The sequence below is a fragment of the Euprymna scolopes genome, chromosome 23, assembly GCF_053919585.1.
Source record: "Euprymna scolopes isolate OS-2025 chromosome 23, ASM5391958v1, whole genome shotgun sequence".
In the NCBI taxonomy this organism is placed as follows: domain Eukaryota; kingdom Metazoa; phylum Mollusca; class Cephalopoda; order Sepiida; family Sepiolidae; genus Euprymna; species Euprymna scolopes.
In genome coordinates this window covers 2,341,837-2,367,395 of record NC_136504.1, presented here as the reverse complement: position 1 = coordinate 2,367,395, position 25,559 = coordinate 2,341,837, and the positions used below count along the sequence as shown (strand labels likewise).

The 25,559-nt window shown below is 34.3% G+C and overlaps 1 protein-coding gene and 1 non-coding gene across 27 annotated transcripts in view; both read left to right on the top strand.

Annotated features, from left to right (window-relative positions):
- LOC145245733 (CUGBP Elav-like family member 3-A) overlaps positions 1-25,559 on the top strand; it is a 979,738-nt gene that overhangs the window by 485,645 nt on the left and 468,534 nt on the right. The window lies entirely within an intron of this gene.
- Positions 20,578-20,650, top strand: Trnac-aca (transfer RNA cysteine (anticodon ACA)). Its single transcript has one exon. It is a non-coding gene; the product is annotated as a tRNA-Cys (tRNA).

The window sequence follows — 25,559 nt, the reverse complement described above, 5'->3', positions numbered from 1 at the left end:
GGGATAAAATCTGATGCATATTCTGTAACTAACAGTTTACAATCATAAACATCAGAGAATCGGAAAAAATAACCGAAACAACGGATGAAATTGTATTCTTGGTTAGAAATGTATGAATGCCGTGTCACATAGAAAAACTGCAAAATAAAATTAATCGCTGGTATAATGAGTGGTAGTACAGAGATAGATGTTACTGTGAGAGGAAGTTCTACTCCGCCCCCCTCTATTAATTATTAATTTAAAAAAATTGAAATATCGATCAGGACTGAATATTTAAAGTGACAAAAGGAGGAAATGAACGACGCATCATCCAAATTTAACTTTAATGCAATCATCAAGGACATCAGATCTCCCAGTTTCTCTTCAAGAGCAATTGCTTATGGACTTAACATACAAATGAGAAAAAAACAAAAAGTTGCAATGATTAGGGTGGAATTCTACCGAAAATCTCAAAAAGTTTTTCTCATTAAATTTTAAGGGTATGCTAGCTCTCATCCACATTCAAGTACGTTTTCATTTCATATATAGATCATATATTATCCCGCAATAATGTTGTACATTAACTGGACAACGCTGAAAGGTGTGCTAATCGATGATTATTAAAAATATTCAAGCCTAAAAGTTTTTTCCAACTAAAATATGTTTTAGAATAATCCAAATATTTAGAATAAATATTTTTTTACATTAATTTAGGAATTTTAACTTAAAAATGTAGTTGACAACTTATCAATAATGACATGTAAAAACATCAGGTGACGTATATTAACGATGTTATTTAGAGAGGGAGATGGTATTTTTTTAGATACGTAGAAATTAGTAAGAGAGAAAACAGTTAGAGTTGTGTCGTCGGAGTTAGGAGTTAGAGTTGAGAAGCCGATTTGATGTAATGGTTCGAAGCACCCGAGAAAGCGAGAGGTCCAACGCCCATCAAATGTAAAGAACGATGAACCATCGTGCAACTTTCCAAGAAGGAAAAAAGAACACTCTTGAATGAAAGTTGCCGAAAATAAAACCCGAGGCTCTGTCGTTCTTGGGGATAAGTTTTATTGCATTTTCTTTTCATTAAGACAAGACCCAAGATAGATCAGATATTTTTCCCGATTGGCCAGAGGTTGAAACAGCAAATAAATAGTATAATACACGTATATACACACGTATATACACACGTATATACACACGTATATACAATCAAATACAATCGCAACACTAGACGATAAAAGAAACTCATAAATATATACAAGATTTAAATCCTTCCATATTATACAGACTTCCACAACATAACCATAAGTAAAGTAAGTTAGCTACCCAGCGTTGGTCAGGTACATGTGATGGGCGATAAATAATAATAATAATAATAAAATAATACAAATGTGAAAAACACGCACAAGCGGAAATACGCTATAATATTTTTATTGATACAAAATTGAATTAATGTGATCAAAAGGAAGTCATTTAAAACATATCATTAAGGGAAGTAACCCCAAATAGCTATAATCATATTTTGTGGTTTAAATTAGAAAGCATGAGAAATAATTGATTTTACATTAGCGTGTTATTTTATTCTATGTTTTTATGTAATTAAATATTAAATTTGTAGTAAAAAAAAAATAACAGTAACGAATCATGTGTGAGTTTCGCATGAACTACTCTCTTGTGGTTTCTTATCTTTTTCAAACATATGAATAATGTTTTCAATATTTTATGCGAGAAATTTGTAAACTGAACTCTATAGAAGACGAAATGTTTTGAAACTGATTAAAGTTAATTATTTTCTAGTATAGTATCGCCTCCTCTGCATACTGTTTTTTTCTGTTTTCTGTTGTGCATTTTAAAAGCCTTTAAAAGAAGCCCTACGCCATTTGCATTCCCAGCAACTCACAATTGAGTAAGACAGCATTTCAAACTATCCGTATAAATAGCAAATAAACATCTGTTCTAGAAGCAATGGTTTTTAAGAAAGCAATATGCTAATATTTATATGTTATAAAAGAAATGTAATTGTTTGTCTGGAAGCCAAAATACATTGGAAAATGATGAAATGTGTTCTTTGTCAATGATGTAGATTTTTGTTGTTATTTCTAAGTATATATTCATAAATGTAACAATATTGCCAATATTTCAGGTAAAAATAATTTTGAAAATTGTAATTACGTTATTTTCAATGACACGAACTTACAACATTAATTTGAATTATAAGTGTTTACGTCTGGTGTAAAATACAACTGACTTAATGTTATAGAGTAAATATAGGGATAGAAAAAATTTATATATATATAAACAGTTTTATATAATTTTACTATAAAATAATATATATTCATACACATATATATGTATGTATAATATTGAGTATAACGATTTAGTATTATAAATTATGAATCAGTTGCAAAAGGAGAAGCAAACAAAATTAAAATCAAAATCCAAACTCTAGGATAAATATACCTATTGAGCTTATTATCTAGAGTACTATGAGCAATGTTGTTTTAAGGTATTAATACATTAAGATAAACTTTGCTCTTTTAGACTCCAGGTCTAACCCCCTTTATAATATATATATATATATATATATATATATATATATATATATATATATATATATATATATATATATATATATATATATATCCAGAAAAGAATGAAACAATTTCTGTAAATACGAAGCAAAGTATACGTAAGAGTTAAAAGAAGAAACACGGCGGACGGAACATTATGGCAAACACGTTAAGTATTTTTAAAACTCATCCTGAATGTTTTTTATGTTACCTTGTTTAAACTTGTTTTTCTTGTTTTATTTATGTATTTGTCTCCATTTTCCTGTCTTATTCGTCACCCGCCCATGCTAAAAAGTAAACTAACGATCAAAAAAAAAAAATACCGGAAATTATTCTCTATTAGAGTAGATAAAGTTAGGACTTTATTTAAGTAGTATACTTAATATATACTATTACTGCAAGCTTGCCTATATTGAAAATACTTGCTTCCTGGCTAGCCAATCAAACCATCTAATATAGTTAGCCTTATTTTCAATTACATTCGAAATATAATACACTGCCATTAGCAAAGAAAAAGTTACCTATGAAAACGAACCTCCTAAATTAAAACCTTGAATAATTATCTAAACTCGAATGTAAATTAATATTAAGTCGACTTTACAAATTGATAAAAGTTAATAATTATTGGATTTTTATTAATTATAAGGTGAAAATCCAATGATTCAAACTCGATAGATAACGACAAACTTCTACCCATTTATATGGGAGGGGAGATTATCATCAAAAGTGTCCTGAATTGATAACTTAGCACCGGACTTACTACTTAGATATAAATGAGTCACTTGTACCCATTCCCCTCCACCCCCCATTTTTTTAATGGAGAGTAGATAATACAGTGGATGTGTTATCGGCAGCTCCAGTAACTCTCGCTTCTCCTTTTTTGTCCCTCAGTCCTCATTCAATGAGTGATTTTTCTGACAAAGGGTGAAGAAAAAGCTGCTTAAAGGTCGGTAGTACTTGGTGAACACTAGTCTGAGATGTCGGAAATTTTTCTCTCTCTGTCTGTCCTTGTGGCCATGTCATTAGTAAGGGTGCTGGAGGTAAACGTTTTGTCTGGGCTGACGTTATCCGCCTGATAGTCACGGACCCGAAACTTGGATTAACCACTAAGTAGGCTGTCCTATCAGCAGGCGCAAAGTACTGGGACTGCTGTATTACCATTTGGTGAGTGGACCTGGACCATGCATGAAAACTCGAATAAACCTAGAACCCCATCTTCCAACGAAGACCCCTACTACCAGGTCTCCTTCTCCAACATCAGGGGTCTACGTTCCAACCTTCCAGAGGTTGAAACCCAATTACAGGAGACGAAACCGAACATATTATTTCTAAGTGAAACTGGAATAGGGCCGACCACTTCCCTAGATGAGTTCATAATTAACGGATACTCTAACTTAACAGCTAAATCTGACCCCAAGATCGCCATGGGCGTGGAATATGTGCCTATATTAAAGATGGCTTCCCGTGTGGCAGGGATATCTCTAAAGAAGATCTAAATTTACCCTATATGCGCTTCAGGGTTGCACTTGCTAAAACCACTGCATTTATATTTGCCCTCTATCGGCCCCACAACAGCGGAGTTACTATCTTTAAGAGCATATCTGAGAAAATAGACCACCTACTGTCTTCATATCCCTCGGCTAACATCCACATCTGTGGTGACTTCAACGTCCATAACGTGGAATGGCTGACCCATTCAAATGAGACAGATGACGAGGGGAGGTTTTGTCATGATTTTGCCATTGCTTATGACCTCACTCAGATTGTTTCGCGAACCCACCCGTGTGCCCGATAGACCCGGTCAATATACAAACCTCTTAGATCTTTTTCTCTCAACTTCCCCTGAGCTATGTTCATGTTCCTTTCATTCTCCTCTAGGATCCGCCGACCACTCCGTCGTATCAGTTAAGATAAAAACGAAATGTAAGAAGCCCCCAGACGTACCACTCCACCGTACTGTATACCGATACTCTATGGCTGACTGGGATAGCTTCCGTACATTCATATCTGATTTACCTCTGCACTCCATATTTAAAAATGAAGTGTCCTCTATAGTATCAGATCTGACCGAATGGTTAATTGTAGGCATAAACCAATTCATACCATCTAAAAAATTCCAACAAAAACCTAACAGCCAGCCATGGTTCTCCCCAGAATGTGCTGAGGCTATCGCGCACAGAAATCACTTTTTCCATAGCTACCAACGTAATAGATGCACTGAGACTAAAGCTGCTTTCAGGACTGCCAGCAGCCACTGTAAAAGAGTAATAAAAAATGCAAGAGAGCTATATGCCCAGTCTGTTAAATCCAAGGTAGCTGATCAGCGGCTTGGTTCCCACCAGTTTTGGCAAATAACAAATAGGATCCTGAACAGAAGTGTGCGTTCTATCCCAACCATTATCAATAGACCAGAGGTCATCTCGTCAGCGTCAGACAAGGACAAACTATTTGCAAAGAACTTTGCAGCTAATTCTACCCTATGCGACGAAAGCCATCAACTCCCCATATTTCCTCCTATAACACAGAACAAGCTAGGTAACATACAAATATCCGTGCCTGAGGTCGCCAAGCTAATCAAGAACCTTGATTCCAGTAAAGCAACTGGCCCTGATGGCATCCCAATTATAGTGTTAAAAAAACTTCAACCAGAACTTGCTCCCATACTTACGAAACTGTTTAAGCGTTGCCTTAAGGAGAAGTGCTTTCCGACTCCCTGGAAGACCTCATCAGTTTGCCCTGTATTTAAGAATTTAGGTGATAAGTCCTCTCCCTCTCAGTACAGACCAATAAGTCTCCTGTGTGTTATGAGTAAGTTGCTGGAATCCATATTAAATAGAGAAATAGTCAACCACCTCAGCAGAAACAACCTTCTTAGTGACACACAATATAGTTTCCGCTCTGCAAGATCTACCGTAGATGTGCTGACGGTTATATCTCACAGGATTAGTGAATCTCTTGACAAAGGCTCCCTTTCTAGGGCAATTGCTCTTGACATATCAAAGGCCTTCGATAAGATATGGCATAAGGGCCTACTTCACAAGATTTCCAGCTACGGTATAACTGGAAATGTTTTCTCAATCATTAAATCATTTCTCTCTGATAGGCTCATAAGAGTAGTGGTTGGTGGGTAGAAATCAGAGGCCCACAGTATTAATGCTGGAGTCCATCCTGGGCCCAACTCTCTTCCTGATCTACATCAATGATCTCCCAAAACACATACTTAAATCATTCGTTGACATCTATGCTGATGACACGACCATCTACGGCAACACATCAAAGGCTGTAAATGACAAAGTTCTCTCTGATTCTCTCTCCTCTTATCTTGAGCGCGTGGTACAATGGAGGAAGAGGTGGCTGGTCATCTTAAACCAAGTTCCTGTCTTTACATCATCAACGCTCTGATCCCCATCTGACATCATTTGAGATGGCTTGCTCTCGTCTTGGGGGCTCCATGTTTTGACAAGCTTCTGGGTTTGACCTTTACTCCTGATCTGAAATAGAACACGTACATCAAGTCTGTTGCCAAGGTCGCTGGAAAGATGGTGGGATCGTTCTACCGCTCCAGAATATATCTCACTACTGATGTAATTCTCTATCTGTATAAAAGCCAAGTACGTCCAAGGATGGAGTACTGCTGCCACATCTGGGCAGAAGCTGCAAAAAAACAGCCTATCCTGCCTTGACAGAGTACAAAATAGACTTCGTGGCTTAGTGAGGGATGCCCTTTTCTCTTCCCTGCAACCTCTTTCTCACAGAAGAGACGTTGCGAGCCTGTCTTTCTTTTACCCTTATTTCCATAGCAAGTGCTCGTCTGAGCTTCAATCTCTGGTTTTCCCTCGCCAATCTTTCACGATAAACACCTGTCTAGCTGAAACCACTGTCAATAATTTTCCCCACTCTTTATCTGTTCCTAAATCAAAACGTAGATTCCATGAACAAAGTTTATTTCTTAGAAATACACGCCTGTGGAACTCTGTTCCGTTTGCCTGCTTCCCACCTGACTACAACTTGTATGTCTTCAAGTCCAACATAAACAAATACTTGATGAACCGCCCCTTAAGTAAGACGCTTTATGAAATCTCCAATGCTTACGATTACTACGATACTATCCCATTGATTACTGTACACGCAATAACCCTTATCCTCGAGTGGCTTCTGAGCCTTGATAAGTGGTGACCTCCATAAAAAAAAAGTTTTTGTCGCTGAATTAAAGGTTTCATTTAATAAAAGTTTTCACTGGGCACACCCGTGTAAGTTGGAAAGATATGAAGATCTGCGAGAAGAATGTATCATAAAACTATTGAAGTCAGATACCGGGGTTTTATTGCGAACTCAACCCCTACGTTCTTGATAATCTTGGACTTTCTCCGTCAGAAAAGAAAAAATACGTAAAGAAAATATAAGGTAAGGCTTTATCTGCATAATCTTCGATCTGACAATCCCACAGAATGAAAACAATCCAACAAAATCTGAGGATATCGTGAGACACTGTTGGGGCGCTCTGGACTAGTGGTAATGATGATTCAACTCCGAAACCATGCCTGAACCCAGTAGTATCTGATGGGGGCATTGTTGGAAGCAATGCTGCTGTAAAAGAAACAGTTATTATATAATAAAAAATAATTTTTAATATATATATATATATATATATATATATATATATATATATAATGAGAGAGAGAGAGAGAGAGAACGGGGGGCCCTTCTCTCTCTCTCTCTCTCTCTCTCTCTCTCTCTCTCTCTCTCTTACTTAAATTTTGTTTTTTTACTTTTGTGATTTTAAAAGAGTTCCATTTTGTCTCCCACCTTTGGTCCCTTTCAAAAAGGGAGAGAGATTCATAAAAATTTTCCCGAAATATAATACGATACGGACTTTCCATTTGACCATTTTTTTTTTTTTTTACACAGTGATCACCACTTATCAAGACCCGGAAGCCACTCAGGGATAAGGGTTATTGCAAGTACATTACGTTAGTGGGGAGATTTGATGAAGTGTTTACTTAAGGGGGCGGTTCATTAGGAATTTGTTAACGTTGGACTTGAACATATCCAAGTTGTAGTCAGGTGGGAAGCAGGCAGACGGAATTAAGAACATGAGGCAATGTAAAAAAAATATGAAATAAAAAATATTGTGTGAATAAAAGTTGAATATGCTTTTTCCACTGTTTTCTGTTATGATTTGCATTTTGTTTCGATTTGTTACACCTTTGCATTATATTGCTTCTATTAATTCACTTTATATACATATGTGTGCGTGTCTGGGTTTGTATTTGTGTGTACGTGTGTTCATCTGAGTGTATGTGTGTGTGTGGGTATGTGTATATTCGCCTGTGTGTATCTGTGTATGTGTGTGTACATCCGTGTATCTGTGTGTATATGTGTGCGTTTCTGTGTGTTTCTGTATATACGTGTGTGCGCGTGTGTGTATATGGGTGTCTGTGTGTGTGAGTGCACGCCCCTCTATCCTACGTTTGATTTTCTATTACAGACAATCCCTTTAAATTGGTGAAACCTTTTGCGAAATATCAAAACTTTCCGCTTCAAAACTCGAAAGAAAAATATGATGGAGTTAATCTCATCCTCCTCTGCCACCAGCCGTACACGCTACCCTATCCGCTTCCTCCACGAAACCCCTTTTTTACCCATGCAGCAATCCGCATGCTAAAATAGATGAATGTTCCTACACCGAAGAGATTCGGGCGATTGAAGGGGGAAGAGTTGCTTGGTGTTTGCATAGTTCACATCTGGAAGAGATTAACAAATTTCTCGGTTTTTATTGCATTTTACTCTCTTTTTAAATTTTCTTCTTTTTTTTTTTGAAATTACAAAATTTAATTGATTTTAATGTCACACACATGCGGCAAGAGAGAGAGTAATCAACTTATCTCTTCGTGTTATATATATATATATATATATATATATATATATATATATATATATATATATATATATATACCTTGTTAATAGTATGTGTTTGTTTTTGTTGATGCGATACGTTTTTGAATGAATCCAATTATTTACGAAAGTTCATTTTTACCTAAATGCGAGTTGGGAATATTTTTCCCTTTAACCAATTTGGTACCACCACATGGGGAGCGACATATATATTATTTTGAAAATATAATTATCTGCTGACACGTGTTTCGTCGTCTACGACTCATCAGAGTGGCTGAAACTAGCGAGATTCGAAATTGGGACCCCACAGTGATAGTTAATGGGTAATTGTTAATAATATAGTATACATTTTTAATGTTTACATGAAATAAAAATTATTTTTTTAATTGCCAGATCTATTTACGCTCAATAGAAAATAGATTGCACTTTCAAAATATACTAATCGTTTGTGAATAATTAAAAATTCAAAATTTCAAATTGATTGCAACAATTTCATTCGCGTGAGATCTGTGTTGTTTTGGGGGGGGGTTGGGGGGGGTTGTGTTTTCCCCCTGAAACGATCTGTAAATAATCTACAATTAGTAATTTCTTTTTTTTTTTTTTTTTTTTTACATTTATAATTTTAAAAGATTTCCGTTTCGTCTTCCACCTTTGGTCCCTTTAAAAAATGCTTGTATAGCTTCATTACGGTCACTGGTAAGTTGTTTGATCTACCTAATAAATTGATATGAATGTGATTTATATATACTTGATGCATTTGGATTGTTTACAATATATATATATATATATATATATATATATATATATATATATATATATATATATATATATATATATATGATTGTATATAATTATTGTATTTTTGTAGTTTCCTATATGTAAATTAACTGAAATTAGGTATTTATCAAAACAAGTGCTCAATGACAAGCAGTTGTACTTATACTATATATATACAAACATTATTGGCTACATATGTGCATACATGTTTCTGCTGCAATACTTTTAGAAAATCAGCATTATGTAACATATATACGTATAGGTTACTTATTTTCTTGAAACGTTTTTTGTTCATACGAATTGTAATGATTTAAAGTTTTTCTTTTTTTCTCATGAATAAGTTTTTTATAATAAAAGAAATCTTTATATATAAATTATGTAATTTTTTTAAGTTCAAGTTCAATGAATGCCTTTATATTTGTTTCCAAAGCATCTATAGTGCAGTATATATATTTATCACGTTCCAAATATCAAATTTTCTAAGTTAGTTATTTACTATTTTTCAAAAGGTATTAATTACAATATTGTTTTGTATTGCGACTAACAAGTCTGAAAACATATATTATGATCACATTATTCAAATTATGCTATTAAAATTGTATAATTAAAACTATGTATTTAAAATTATGTTATTAAAATCATATTGTTAAAATTTTCTTATCAAAATTATGTTATTAAAATTATATTTTTAAAGTACATATTATTAAAATTAAGTTTTTAAAATTTTATTATTAAAATAATATTATTAAAAATATGTATCAAAATTATATATTACTTAAATTGTATTATGAAAATTATTTTATTAAAATTGTGCTTTTAAAATTATATTATTAAAAAATATGTTATTTATATTATTTTTTTTTTACAAAATATTCACCACTTATCAAGACCAGGATGCCTCTCGAGGATAAGGTTTAATGAGTGTACAGTGATCGAAGGGAACATGTCGTAGTTGTTGTTGAGTAGTGAAAATTTGATCAATTGTACGACTTAAGGGGGGCGTCTCATCCAGAATTTGTTTATGTTGGACTTGAAGACAACCATATTGTAGTCAGCTGAAAGCAAGGAAACAAAAGAATGTTCCACAATCCCAGTTCTAAGAAAGAAACTTTGTTTATGGAATCTACGTTTAGGTTTAGGCACAAATAAAGAGTGCGGGGAATTATTGGAAAGTATTGGTAACTAGCGGGGGTACCCGGCGTTGCCCGAGTGTTTGTTTCCGGGACGGGGGGGTGAGTTTTAAAAAATGTTATGGTAGGTAAGTAGGAAGGATCAAACCCGGAGTCATGAGTAAAAGTAGGAAAATAAAGTGTGAAAAAAAAAAAAAAAAACATCTGCAACGTTAACAGTTCAGAAAAGTCCATTCCAGTTGTTTAGGAAAAAAAAAAAAAAAAAAAACGACTACGGTAGGTCGGCGCGAACGTGAAAATATAATGTGAATTGTCCAGCACGCTAACCACTACGCCACAGAGCACTGCAGCTTAGTTTAGTGATTTTAAATAACTTCACATGAAAGAACTACGAAGCCAAACTGGTGTTCTCTTCTCAACTGTTCCTTGTGAACGATCCACAAACGGTGTTAAGTGGTGGCAGGGGGGGAGGAATTTATTAGAGAGAAAATATTTTACCACTTTCATTGATCTTAACCGATTTTGGCCGTGACTTCTCAGCAGAAAAAGTATAGAAATCTAAGATTATCGAGGAATTTGAGAAATAATAAGCCTATAACACACCTCAGATATTGTTCTGCCGTTTGTGCATATTATATTTGCATGAAATATCTTGATTTTTAATCCTATTAATGTCAAAATCAGACGGGAAAAAATGAGTTCATTTTATTTATATATATAAGAGAAGATTATTGGAAATTATTGGAAATTATTGGTAATTATTGGAAATTATTGGAAATGGTTTCAGTTATTCGTTTTTGTAAAGCATATAAGTCTTTTCATATTTTATACTTCATGCAACGATAACGAAGTAAAAATGTTATGCATAAAAAAGTGGCGTTTAAATCTTGCTGTCAGTGCGGAAAATGGCCTAACTTTATAAATAAATAATAATTTGTTTTTGTTTTGTTTTGTTTTTTAATAAAAATAATCATGGCGCATTTCTTTGTGATGAATTTGAACGCAAGTCCTAACTGTGATCCGTTAAAACAATTCCAATGGTAAATGTCAGCATTTGAGTTGTCATTGCTCATTTAAAAAAAAAAAAAGAAGTTCAGTAGAGATTTATTAAAATTACAGTTTTTGTTCCTTGTCTTTTACGGGGGAATTTTCTTTTCTTTGGCGGGAAATGTGGGTGTTCATTCAATAAAAGACATAAAGTTTGTGGAATTTATAGGATTTCAGTCAGTTATACACATATATATATGCATATATATTATATATATATATATATATATATATATATATATATATGTATATATATATATGAGTGTGTGTGTGCGTGTGTGTGTGTGCATGTGTGTGTGTACGTGCGTGTGTGTGCGTGTGCGTGTGCGCGTGTGTGTGTGTGTGTGTGTGTGTGTGTGTGTGTGTGTGTGTGTGTGTGTGTGTGTGTGTGTGTGTGTGTGTGTGTGTGTGTGTGTGTGTGTGTGTGTAACATTTGTGCAATAAATTGTACATCTGGAAGAGATTAACAACTTTTCTCGGTTTTTATTGAGTTTATCTTTGGAAATTAAAACAAAATTTAATTTAATCTAAGTTGAGGCACATGCAAAAAGGGAATAATCAACTTATCTTTATATATATACGAGAGGCGTGCAATAAGTAATGCCCTGACCCACTTCCCATAGCAGTAGAGCAACGAAACTTGGCACAGTTATTAGTCTCTGGCTACATAAGAACCATCCAGAGTAATGCATTTATCCCATCGTTTGATGCAGCACTGGAGACCGTTTTTGTAGAACACCCAAGGTTGGTCCTCCAACCACGACGTGATTCAGAAACCAAGGCTACATCCTCTGGGAAACGCTTTCCTTTCAAAAACAACTTCATGGCTTGGAAGAGGTTTAAGTCAGAGGGTGCAAGGTCAGGAGAGTAGGGAGGATGGGGAGATTTCATAACCACACGCCCGTGCTTTTCATCTGGCGACATGCGAGTTGTGGACCGGAGCGTTGTCCTGCAGGAGAAGGGTACCTTTGCTGATCTTCCTCAAAAATGAAGCATAATAGGCTCCTGTAATTGTGGTACCCTTTGCCAGGAAATCAGTCATCACTACTCCGTCCTGGTCCCAGGAGACTGTGAGCATGGCCTTGCCAGCGGAGGGCTGCACCCTTGCCTTCTTTGGAGGTGGTGAGTCCAAGTGCTTCCACTGCATTGACTGAGCTTTGGTCTCTGGATCATAGTGATGGACCCAGGTTTCATCCTGTGTAATCAGTCTTTTGAAAAACTTTGACTCATCTTCTTGGCACATCTCCAAATTCATCCTCGAGCACTCGACGCGTTCTCACTTCTGGAATGGTGTGAGCAACCTAGGAATCCATCTGGCAGACACCTTATGCATATGCAAATGGTAATGAATGATAGTTTCCACAGACCCTGTACTAATCTTGACACCTTGGGCTATTTGGCGAATAGTAATGCGTCGATCTTCCAAAATCGCAGTCTCAACTTGACGGACAGATGCCTCATCAGGGGCGACCATTCCACGATTTGCAATGATAAACCGTTATTGCAAATTAAATTTGGTCTTTACATAGCCATAATAAAATTTTGTACTCCGCAAAAAATATTTATATATATATATATATATATATATATATATATATATATATATATATATATATAACTACTTAGTTTACTCACATAAAATTAGTATACGAAAGTATAAATTTATGCGTAAAACTTTTAAGTATTTACTTCAAAAGTGCTCAATACGTAGGTAGAGCTAGTTAGTAATTTATAAAATATATATGGCGATTAAGCTACACTGAATATTCCGCGTTTCATCCACTCTAGGACTCTTCAGGCTTATGCGCGGTGGATACTAGAAAGCTGATTGGCTAACTAAAATCTCAATAGAAGATGCATATATAAAAACGACAAACAACCACAAAATTTGCGCATAAGCCTGAAGAGTCCTAGAGTGAATGAAACGCGGAATATTCAGTTTAGCTTAATCGCCATATATATTTTATAACTTACTATATATATATATATATATATATATATATATATATATATATATATATATATCTTAATTTGGAAAGTGTTGACGCTCATTTCTGCATGGATAAAACCATAAAATAAGCGATTAATTCAGTAGAAGAGCTTGGAAGTAAACTAAGAATGCTACAAAGTGGAAAATGTTTATTTTCAGCCTCGTGGAATGAATTAATCGTTTATATGAAAATACAACAAAAAACCTGTGTGTTGCATAATATACTGATGGACAAAAAGAGTCGCTAAAGCACATTATCTTTAAAAAAAAAGGGGGGGATTCGGTTAGTGTGTAAGTTTATCTTGTTTTCAAGCCTAATAATCTTAGGTATGGGGGGGATATAAAATAGAAGCCCATTTCTTGTTTAATTATATTTTTTAATTGGACTATGAAGAACCATTGAATTACTCCGCATGTGAACTTTATTAGTACATATTTAACTAGAACGTCGTTACTAATGTTAAAGGAATGATATCTTTTAAATATATGGGAGAATAAAGCGTTGATGAACTCATATTATGTATTATAAATTCATTGTGATGAATGCAAATATGAACCATTGATCAACACTGTCTGCATGGATTTACTATAAATTACTAGATAATTGATCAGATGTTCTTATTGTTAGGCTTATAAACTAATCTAAGCGTTTTGCTTGATGTGATATTAACGTCTGGGAGCCGAGCACCTGCCACATAAACGACGTCGCTTATTGATACAGTTATTTTGGAAGATGATTAGGCACTTCCAATGAATACAGCAAAATTTGATGCGTTCATCCATCATTTCAGTTTCCTATTAAGCAAGAACTCTATCACTGAGATAACAGAAAATATAGAACGTACATCATTTATCAAGAGTAACTGTAATGTAGTCGCGTCATTTAAATATGTACACATATTGACGACTCACGTGTCGGGTTATTGTCAAGTCAGCATTTAAGCCGTGGGCGTAACGTTACAGAATGAAATATATATATATATATATATATATATATATATATATATATATAGGCATCAAGATCAAAGGAAAAAAAGGGGGAGTAAAAGGAAATAAAACACTTGATAAGCATGCGATATCATCTCCTCCTTACCCCCTCAAAAGCAAGCTAGAGACTAAGTTATAAGAGAGAGAACATATTGTGTCGTGTTGTAAATACATGTCTGCGACTTGTGTGTGAAAGCGAATGGAATAAATACCTTTTCCTTTTACCTAAAAAATGTTCGTTTCTAAGTTTTCTACACACAATGTTTTATTTAAATGAAAGTAATAACAAAAAACTCATTTCTTTTATACCAACAAAACATTTTACCTACGATTTTTGTGTCCACGGAATCGACTAAATGACTAGTAACTACAAAACAACAACTATAACACAAACTCTGTATTTGTTTCACTGCGTCTTCACTGTAAAACAATACAATTTCTTTAACCCTTTATGGCCTGAATTACGATGTAGATAATTAAAAAATATTTATTGTTTATTTTAGATGGCGGCATACTGAATGTAAGCAATGGACAATTGAAATCTTGAGGTATCTGACATCTACCCAGATACTGAACTAATACGTACAAGGCGTGTTTGAATCAATTCCCACTTTATTTATACTGTCATATTTATTTACGACTAAACGAATTAGTTCGACCAGATCATAAAAGAGTTAATAACATTCAATACTTAAGATTTTTCTTTTCAACAATACGTTTTAGATAACAACAAATCTTACAACTTTACTGAATTCTCTACAAAAGTTGTTTTAGATCCTCACTTTTTTTCCAAATGTATATTTTTCCGTGCGTATTATAATAACGATTGAGGATAATCAAATCCAAGTTATCAACCTTCTCTTCCGTTGCTTCTGAAGTAATAAAAACCACAAGGAATTCGATATTAATTATCGTCTAAAATCTTTTGCGTTTTGTACATTTTTTTCACGCTTCCAATCTGAGATCAGATGATATTTATGCTTTTTTAAGGTTAACTCAACGTTTATGGAAAAGAAATTTTAAATTTAAATTTTATCAATAAATCATCTGAGAAAAAAAGCGACTTAATTAAGTGCGAGATGCGCTGATGACGAATGGTGGCGCTTTTTGCATCATCAGTAGCAGCAACCACGACCTTTGACCCATTTAATATACTTCCTCATTTGCATTTACAGCATAGCATTTGGATATCTTGACCTTTTCAAGCTCAGTTTCGATTCCGGTTTTTTTATTTATTTATTATTGCTTCTTTTTCTCTTTTCTTTTTCTTTTTCTTTTCCTTTTTCTCTTTTCTCTTTTCTCTTTTCTTTTTTTCTTTTTGTTTTGTTCTCTTTTTCTACCTCTCTAAAAGTGTATCTTTCTTTCTATCTATCAATACATTCCAATTTGTTCTTATATGCGTATTTGTATTACTATATATGTCTGTTTATCTCAGTATCTCCCCCTCTCTCTCTCTCTCTCTCTCTCTCTCTATCTCTCTCTCTCTCTAAGAACAAGTAGTTAATAATACATATGAAAGAGTTAAAAACATATTTAATTTAAAAAAGGGAAAACTTAATAAGTGGATAGCCCTTAATCCATTGAGTTTCGAAGAAATACTTTCCTTCTTATCAGAGAGTAGGATTTAGCAAAATGCGGAATCGGATTTTGCTTGCAAAAGTATTTGATGAAGCTACAACTAAGTCATAGAGCGTGAAGAAAAAAGGGATTTCATATGAATGGATAGTCTGGTGAAGGATAAAATATCCAATATATATATTATATATATATATATATATATATATATATATATATATATATATATATATATATATATATATATATATACTCGGGGGTTTTTATATTCAAAAGTAATGGACTAATGAATTCAACGAGGTTGTTATATAGTGCTCAATAAAAAGAGCTGATAATACTTGTTTATTGTTATATAAACATGCTCACATCCCGCTGCTACAAATAGCCACTTGTTTCAATCAAACAACAGATATCATCAGGCAGCGACTTGACTATTCAAAAGTTCAATGAATAAACTTATTCATTGAACTTTTGAATAGTCAAGTCGCTGCCTGATGATATCTGTTGTTTGATTGAAACAAGTGGCTATTTGTAGCAGCGGGATGTGAGCATGTTTATATAACAATAAACAAGTAATATATATATATATATATATATATATATATATATATATATTGTGTGTGTGTGATTGTGTGTATGTATACATATGTGTGTGCTCATACATATATATGTCTATATATCCATGTAAGCCTGTTCATATCAACATATCGAGTTTGTTCATATATATATCATTCAAACACTCCCATGTTTGTATATATGGTCAAGTGGCAGTTTTAATCATTAAGAATTGCTTTAATGCTTCACCGCTCACTCATTTTTCGACAAAATTTCAAACACTTATTTCAGTTTATAGATCACGTTCTCAGCGATATTGTGAAAAAAAATATCACTTCTCGTTCAGTAAAATAAAAGTTTTGATGAATTTACTGGTGTTCAAAACCGTAAAAAAAACATAAGGAGGTGAGCGGCGTTCTTTATGACTCGTTTCCATAGCAACCACGTTGCCTCAGCGACTACTGTTCTTACTAATTTACCGCTCTCGCGAAAAGAGAATTAACAACTGAAACAGACAGAATGAAAGAATGAAAGGAAGATAATTGGGAGGATTTTATTGAAAGCAGACGAGTGCCGTACATTGTTATTACACATGTGTATGTTATGTTTATGGGAGCAAAGAAAGGCTGAAATTTAACAAAGAACAAGTGAATTTAATGGAAGCCTGGAAAAAATTATGGCGTACAACAGAAAAATGCGAGCATGAAAAGTAATATGGTTAAACTTAAAGGACAAGATATTCTAATAAAAAGTATAATAAATTTATAACGTAAAATGTTGCAGCATTAAGATTTTTTTAATTCAATTTAACATTATATAATCAATTCTTAATGCTTTGATATTTTAAGTTATAAATTTATTATATTTTTTACTATAATATCTTGTCCTTTTCTCTTCCATGTTTGAGCTTAACCATATTACTTTCCATGCGCGCATTTTACTATTGGAATATATATATGTGTGTGTGTGTGTGTGTGTGTGTGTGTGTGTGTGTGTGTGTGTGTGTGTGTGTGTTATCCAGGTTAATATTTCTAGACGTGAAACAAATAATGAATTTTAAAGAGGTTCATACAAGGAGGGCAAGATATACTTTTTATTCGTTTTACATAAAAATTTATACGTCGCAACACATTCATGAGCATTTTTCGCTCAGCCAATTATTAGTGACTAGAGACCGCTTCAGGCGATATAGCTTATACAAAAGCTTAATCCGTAAACGGAAAGGTTACGGACTGTGCTTTTGTATGAGTAGCATTGCATGAAAAAATCTTCAGTTAACTGACTGACCGAAACATGCTTATGAATATGTAGCGACATATACATACTTATGTAAAACAAATAAAAAGTATATATATATATATATATATATATATATATATATATATATATTTATATTATGGCTTCATTTCAGTCTTGAGATACAATAGATGAACCTTTTAAGAGTATCTGCGAATGTAATTGTTAAGCAAGGGTTGCGCAATCTATAACCACACATCTCCTGAGTCTAAGTATTGCTTGAGTCTAGTGATAAAGAAAAATCTACGATTACGGGTAACAATGGCAAGATTACAGCACTTGGTAATTCCAATTTTTTTTTTTTTACACAGGCATCACCACATTATCAAGGCCAAGAGGCCACTCGAGGATAAGGGTTAAAGAGTGTACAGTAGAAATTGGACAATATAGTAATCAATTCGGTAAATTTGTTAACTTATATGGAACGGCTCATCAAGAACTTGTTTACGTTAGACTTGAAGACAACCATATTGTAGTTAGCTGGAAAGCAGGAAAACGGAAGACAATTCCACAGGCGTGCAGTTCTAAGAAAGAAGTTTTGTTCATGAAATCTACGTTTAGGTTTGAACACAGATAAAGAGTGGGGGGAATTATTGATAGTGTTTTCAGCTAGACGAGTGTTTCTTGTGAAAGTTTGGCGAGGGGGGGACCATAGACTGAAGCTCAGTCGAACACTTTCCATAAAAATAACGATACATCAGAGACAAACTCGCGGCATCTCTTCAGTGAGATAGAGGTTGCAGGGAAGAGAAAATGACATCCCTATGAGGCTACGAAGTCTATTTTGAACTCTATCAAGGCAGGACAAGTCCTTTCTAGCAGCTCCTGCCCAGATGTGGCGACAGTATTCCATCCTTGGACGTACCTGGCTCTTATATAGATAGAGAATTGCATCAGCAGTGAGATATCTACTGGATCGATAGAAAGATCCCACCATTTTTCCAGCGGCCTTGGCAACACATTTCGAGCTGGCCAGACCCGACGTCGCTTAACAATAGGGACATTCTTTGGTTCTTTCTATTTCTTTGGAATTGAGATAATGTTCGCGAAATATTAACACCGCCATCATCCCGGTCATATTAAACAGTAAATTCATATTTACTGATTTGCATTGTGATTATCCTGAAAAATAAATGGATGTACGAAGTTAAATAAATTTAAAAAAAAAAAAAACCTTCTTTCGATTGTCCATTTTTGTTCGTACGTTACACCAATATATTGCATACAATTTTAGTTAATTATTATTTTAATTATAGTTTATTAAATTATTATTTTAATATGTAATAGTTTATTAAATTATTATTTTAATATGTAATAGTTTATTATTAATTTGCTAGAATAATTTCTGTTGGTCCAATTTTTTTTTGTCCATACGTCACACCAATACAACAACCGGTTCCCTGCATTGCTATAGCCTTCTTATACTCCTCCATATCTAATATATATATATGTATATCACCCCTTTATATATATATATATATATATATATATATATATATATATATATATATATATATATATATATATATATATACCAGCGTAAATTTAGATAATAATTTTGATTACGTTGAAATAAATAAATTCCTGGTAGCATTGGTTTAATACCATTGTTTCCCCTCTTGGTTCTATCTAAATAACACTTTTGCGTATAGATTTTATACGAGAAGTATTTAAAATGGACGAATTAATTGCAGTGTGTGTTCATAAAACTATGATATTTTTCCACACGGAAGATACATGCATGTGCGGACTCATTGGCATTGTTTTTCTTTCCGGTTGAATTGAACAAAAAAAAACGAAGTAGAAGACCATTATTCTAGGTTCTATTGCTTTTAAAAGCAACATAGAAAATACTTTTTCTTTTCCTCGCTTCCGTATCCGTGTCATGATCTGTCGACATTGCAAGGTTTGATGCATGTCATCCATAAAAATCCATTAGTTCATTCTTATTAAGCTTAAGCTATTTTTCGTGACCCCCAAATCCGCTGATATTCAGCCATCACACGCTTTATCTTATCAGCGTGTATCAAAATCTCCTCCTTAGTCCCCACACAAATTGATGTTGAAAAAGTTATTATAGTTTCTAAAGAAATCGCCGGACGCTTTGTCTTGCTTAGGAACACAGGTAAACGTCTTCATGGTTTTTTATATCGTGTTTTGCGAAAACGCTGCGTGTGAGTTTTATTATTCAATCTTTTGAGGAGTAATCATTCCATTTTTCTCTTGATGGACCAACCTTTACTTAGTTTCCTGTTGTGTTTCTTCAGCTTTCTGCTGTTGAAGTTTCTGTTTTTTGTAGTTACTGTTCCAAACGATAACAAATCCAAACGATAATTTCTTTGGATTTGTCCATCGTGTCTACTTTTTACAAGAGTGAAATTTAATTACTCGCGAAAAAACGCTGCAATATTACTCAGTACAGTTTATCTATACTATTAATAAAATTCTAAATGTTTATTTATTGATGTGTGTGTGTGTGTGTGTGTGTGTGTGTGTGTGTGTGTGTGTGTGTGTGTGTGTGTGTGTGTGTGTGTACTAATAAAACTTTCGAACGGATGCACCGAATTGAAAAATTGTTTTTTTCCCTGAAAAGTGTGAGTCGTTAGATTACCTTTATCTATATATGGTTCGTAACAAACTACGCCGAGTCACACAAAAAGCCTGAAATAAGGTTTTTTGGGCCGTTTCGTACAAGTCGAAAAAGTTACCTTCCCATGTCAACGTAACTTAGCACTGCCTGTATACAGTCGCGGTAACATCTTTCGGCATATCGACAGGACTTGTGGTGCAACGGATAACGCGTCTGACTACAGATCAGAAGATTCCAGGTTCGAATTCTGGCAAGTTCGTAATAACTTTAACCATAATTTTATCCAACGTTTACTCATTATTCTTACTCTTAGGGTATTTTTTTCCAGTGATATTGTTTTGTGCATATGGAAATTTCCCAGACTCCTAGTTCACAAGGTAAGCGTTGATGGTAAGAGGATGTTGAGTTTACTCGATTTTGTGTGTGACTCGATGTTGTGTGTGCCGACGTGGCGACGCCGCTAGTGGTGAATACAATTTACGTTCTTTTTCGAGAAACTGCCTTATATATATATATATATATATATATATATATATATATATATATATATATGGATCACTTTGGCAAATTTAACTGTTCCTTTTTTTTACACAGTGATCACCACTTATCAAGGCCCGGAAGCCACTCAAGGATAATGGTTATTGCAAGTACATTACGTTATTGTGGAGATTTGATGAAGTGTTTACTTAAGGAGGCGGTTCATTAGGAATTTGTTTACGTTGGACTTGAAGACATCCAAGTTGTAGTCAGGTGGGAAGCAGGCAGACGGAACAGAGTTCCACGGGCGTGCAGTTCTAAGAAAGAAGCTTTGTTCATGGAATCCACGTTTTGATTTAGGCACAGATAAAGAGTGGGGAAATTTTTCACAGTGGATTCGGCTAGACGGGTGTTTTTCGTGAAAGATTGGCGAGGGGGGACCAGAGATTGGAGTTCAGACGAGCACCTGCCATGGAAATAACGATAAAACAAGGATACGCTCGCAACGTCTCTTCTGTGGGAGAGAGGTTGCAGGGTAGAGAAAAGGGCAACCCCCACTAAGCCACGAAGTCTATTTTGTACTCTGTCAAGGCAGGATAGTCTGTTTTTAGCAGCTCCTGCCCAGATATGGCAACAGTATTCCATCCTTGGACGTACTTGGCTTTTATATAGAAAGAGAATTGGATCAGTAGTGAGATATCTTCTGGAGCGGTAGAAGGATCCCACCATCTTTCCAGCGATATTGGCAACATACTTGATGTACGTGTTCCATTTCAGATCAGGAGTAAAGGTCAACCCCAGAAGCTTGTCAAAACATGGGGCCTCTCCCCGACGAGAGCCACCCATCCCAATTGATGCCAGTTGGGGATCAGAGCGTTGATTATGTAAGGATAGGAGTTTGGTTTTAGACGCATTAAAGGTAACCAGCCACGTCTTCCCCCACTGAACCACGCGCTCGAGATCAGAGGGAGAGAATCAGAGAGAACTTTGTCATTTACAGCCTTTGATGTGTTGCCGTAGATGGTCGTGTCATCAGCATAGATTTCAACGAATGATTTAAGTATGTGTTTAGGGAGGTCATTGATGTAGATCAGGAAGAGAGTTGGGCCCAGGTTGTTGAACTTGTTAGATTTTTTTTGTTCTTTTTTACATGATCTGTATTTTATTTTGTATTTTCTATATTTATTTCGTTGTCTTTTTTCTGCTGCTGCATATTAATTTATTTGTTTAATTTATTTACGTCGTTACTTTTTCAGTGGAATGACCTGGTCTATGTAGGTCAAGCGTGTAATGCTCACTAGCTGGCATAGGTTGACAGTTGAAGGAGAGGTGGAGAGCGAGGTTGTAAATGAGGAGGGGAGGGTATGTGCGAGATGGGGTGATCTTGGCCGACTGTTGGCGTGTTTGGGTTAGGGGATATGGTTGTTGGGGGGACATTGGTTCGGCTTTTCTTTAGACATTGTTATTTCTCTATTTTATTAAGGACTATTAGTATTATCTTTATTTTTATTTATTTATTTACTTATGTATTTATTCTTTTGTCCATGTTTGACGGTTAGGAAAAGTAGGTTAACGATATTTGCATATATTGAGAAATCGACGTCTAATGGCTATCGTAATCTATTTATTTAATTGTTTGTTTATTAAGTTTACTTATCCTTCTGCCACGAGTGGCCCTTCAAATGCCAGCTTAGTATGTATGAGCATTTGAGCATTGACCCTAGGTTTGTCGGCTTATTTTCGTTTTTTTTTTTCCGTATTTCTTTTTAATTTTTTATATTATATATATATATATATATATATATATATATACATATATATACATATATAAATACATATATATACATATATATACACATATGCATACACATACACGCACATACATATACACACATATATACATGTACATACATATCTTCTCTTTACTTTTCATGGGCTTGTGTAGTTGTTGTTACGTGTGCAACACAGGTACTATTATACACATATACCTACACTTACATATAAGCATATACACATACTTACACGTACATGTAAATACACATACGTTCACACGTACAAATGTACATACACACACTCACGCATACATGCACATATATAGACATATGCACACTCGCACCTATTCTTAATTGCTTTCATCCTTTTCTTTCCCTTTTCATCTTCATCTCATCTTCCCCGTTGTCCAATATAGTCCTCTTCTTCTCCTAATGCTTGCCCTCCTCCTCTCCCTTCTCTTCTTATTCTTTTTGATCGTATTTTTAATTCTCCTTTTTTTCGTTCTTCATCATCAACGTCTTCCATCTTCGTCTCTTCTAACCTTCCTCCTTCCCTTCTTTTTATTTTTTCTTCTCGTTCTTTTTCATCAGCATCTTCCACCTTCGTCTTCTCTTATTTCTTCCCATCATCATCATCATCATCACCATCATCATCAACAACAACAACAACATCTTCCACTCTTGCCCCACTTTCATTTCCTTTTATTATTTCTCCTCGCCCCATCATCATCATCATCATCATCATCAACAACAACAACAACAACGTCTTCTACTCCTGCCCCCTCTTTTTCTCTTTCAAATTTCTTTCGCAATAACGACGACAATATATTTTACAGTGTTCAATTATGTTTTCACTTTGGGCACCTCCTCAATCCATTACACGGTAATCAATTTCAGCTTTTCGTGTGTAGACCAGACCTAACCTAAACTTTTCCACCTCAATCCAGACCAGACCACCCAACTGCACAAAGCCTCCCACCAGGCACCGACTGTCTGATACTCTGTCTGATACTCTCTCTCATACTCTGCCTAATACTCTGTCTGATACTCCTCCTAATCGCATCATCGCTGCCAAAAAAATAAGTTTCCTTACGTGTCAAAACACATTAAAATTCGTGTGCAAATTTTTTTTCTTCCAAAGTATTTTTTTCAAAATCTTAAAGTTCTGTTAATCTTGCTTTCTTTGACGTTTTGAAGATTAGGATTCATTATTCGTATATTTGTTGGCTGATAAAACAAGAATATGCTACCCCCGTGAAGTTAGTAAAGGCTTCCGTTCGAAATTCCGTCCAAATTCCCGAGTTCGACATAAGCATTCTCAAGTTCGATAAAATACACCTGAAGACGGTCGGAGGTTACATCGACCGACACGTTGTGAAAATCATACTCTTACTTGCTTATCTGCATATGGAATGTAGGAGGAAGGTCGAATAAGAGAAGTCGTGTGATAAAAAAATAATAATTGGAAATAGTGGGAGGAGTAGAATAAAGAGAGTGGTAGCAACAACTACGTAAGAAGAACTAAGAGGATGACGCAAATCATTATATTGTAAGAAATTGTTAGTCGCGTCAGTCACCATGGCAACAAGAGTTCTGATTGAATAATATAAATATAGTTCTATTCAGCAGCATCAAGGTTTCAAACGATGAAACTGTATATAATTTTGTCGTTCATTCACGAATAGTTGTTGTCTCATAATTTTATCATGCACTAGTTGTACTTACTCGGCATTGCTCCGTAGTATTTTTCAATTGAAATCGCGTAAATACTTTCGAGAAGTCTTCAATTTAAATCGCCGTTGCAAGATTGAAGGTATATTCGTCGGAAAATACACAGAAAATCATACAAAATATAATTAGTTATAAAACCTTTTTTTAATTCCTTTCAGTTCAGCCTAATTTTATATGTTAATATAATCGCGATTAATAGCACTTTATTATTCTGTATAATCACAAAAAATGATTTATATAAAAAAATACAACACACATCTGTTGAAGAAGGTTTTGCTTTTTATATTTATTTACGTTTTTGTTATTAAAGGTAATAAAATGAAAATTAAACACATTTTATATTTAAATGAGTTAATAAATATTACCCGATTGAGCGGTTATTATATATGTCACAGAGTCGGAAGCGTTTGTAGTAGCAGCAGCAGCTGCATGACACATATGCAAATTACCGAGCCAGCTTCTAATCAGTTGCGTTTTGATGTTGCATTACAAATTTAAAAAATAAAAGTATAACATTCTTATCAATTTTATTTATTGCGGACTATTATCCTTATCTTTTAGTTGTTTCACGACGTTTCGGCCAACTATTCCTCTGGCCTTCGTCAGGTGGTAACCACAACGCATAGGAACTTTGAATCTCCGAAGGCCAGAAGAATAGTTGGCCGAAACGTCGTGAAACAACTAAGAAAAGATGAGGATAATAGTCCGCAATAAATAAAATTAATAAATGATAATCATCTCAATGAATTCCAATTAAAAACTAAATAAAAATAGTATATAACATTCTCCTTTTACAAACGGTTAAAAAATTCACGTGAACTTTTTTCGAAAATGTTTTGCAAGAAATCAACGCAGTTTTTCTAAATTCTTTCATTGTTATTTCACTACATATTTTAATAAAAAGCGGAGGACTGCTTGAAATATCAAAAACTAAAATATGAAATATCAAAAACAATAACATCGTTTTTATTCTTCATGAACACCTCATAAACTTAAAACTACTATATATATATATATATATATATATATATATATATATATATATATATATATAACAAAATCGTATTTTTTGTTTGTTCACAGTATACGTCATATATGACGTCAAAGCAGATATATATATTATATCTACAGTAGTCATATATGACGTGATAGCAGATGATATATTATATATACAGTATACGTCATGTA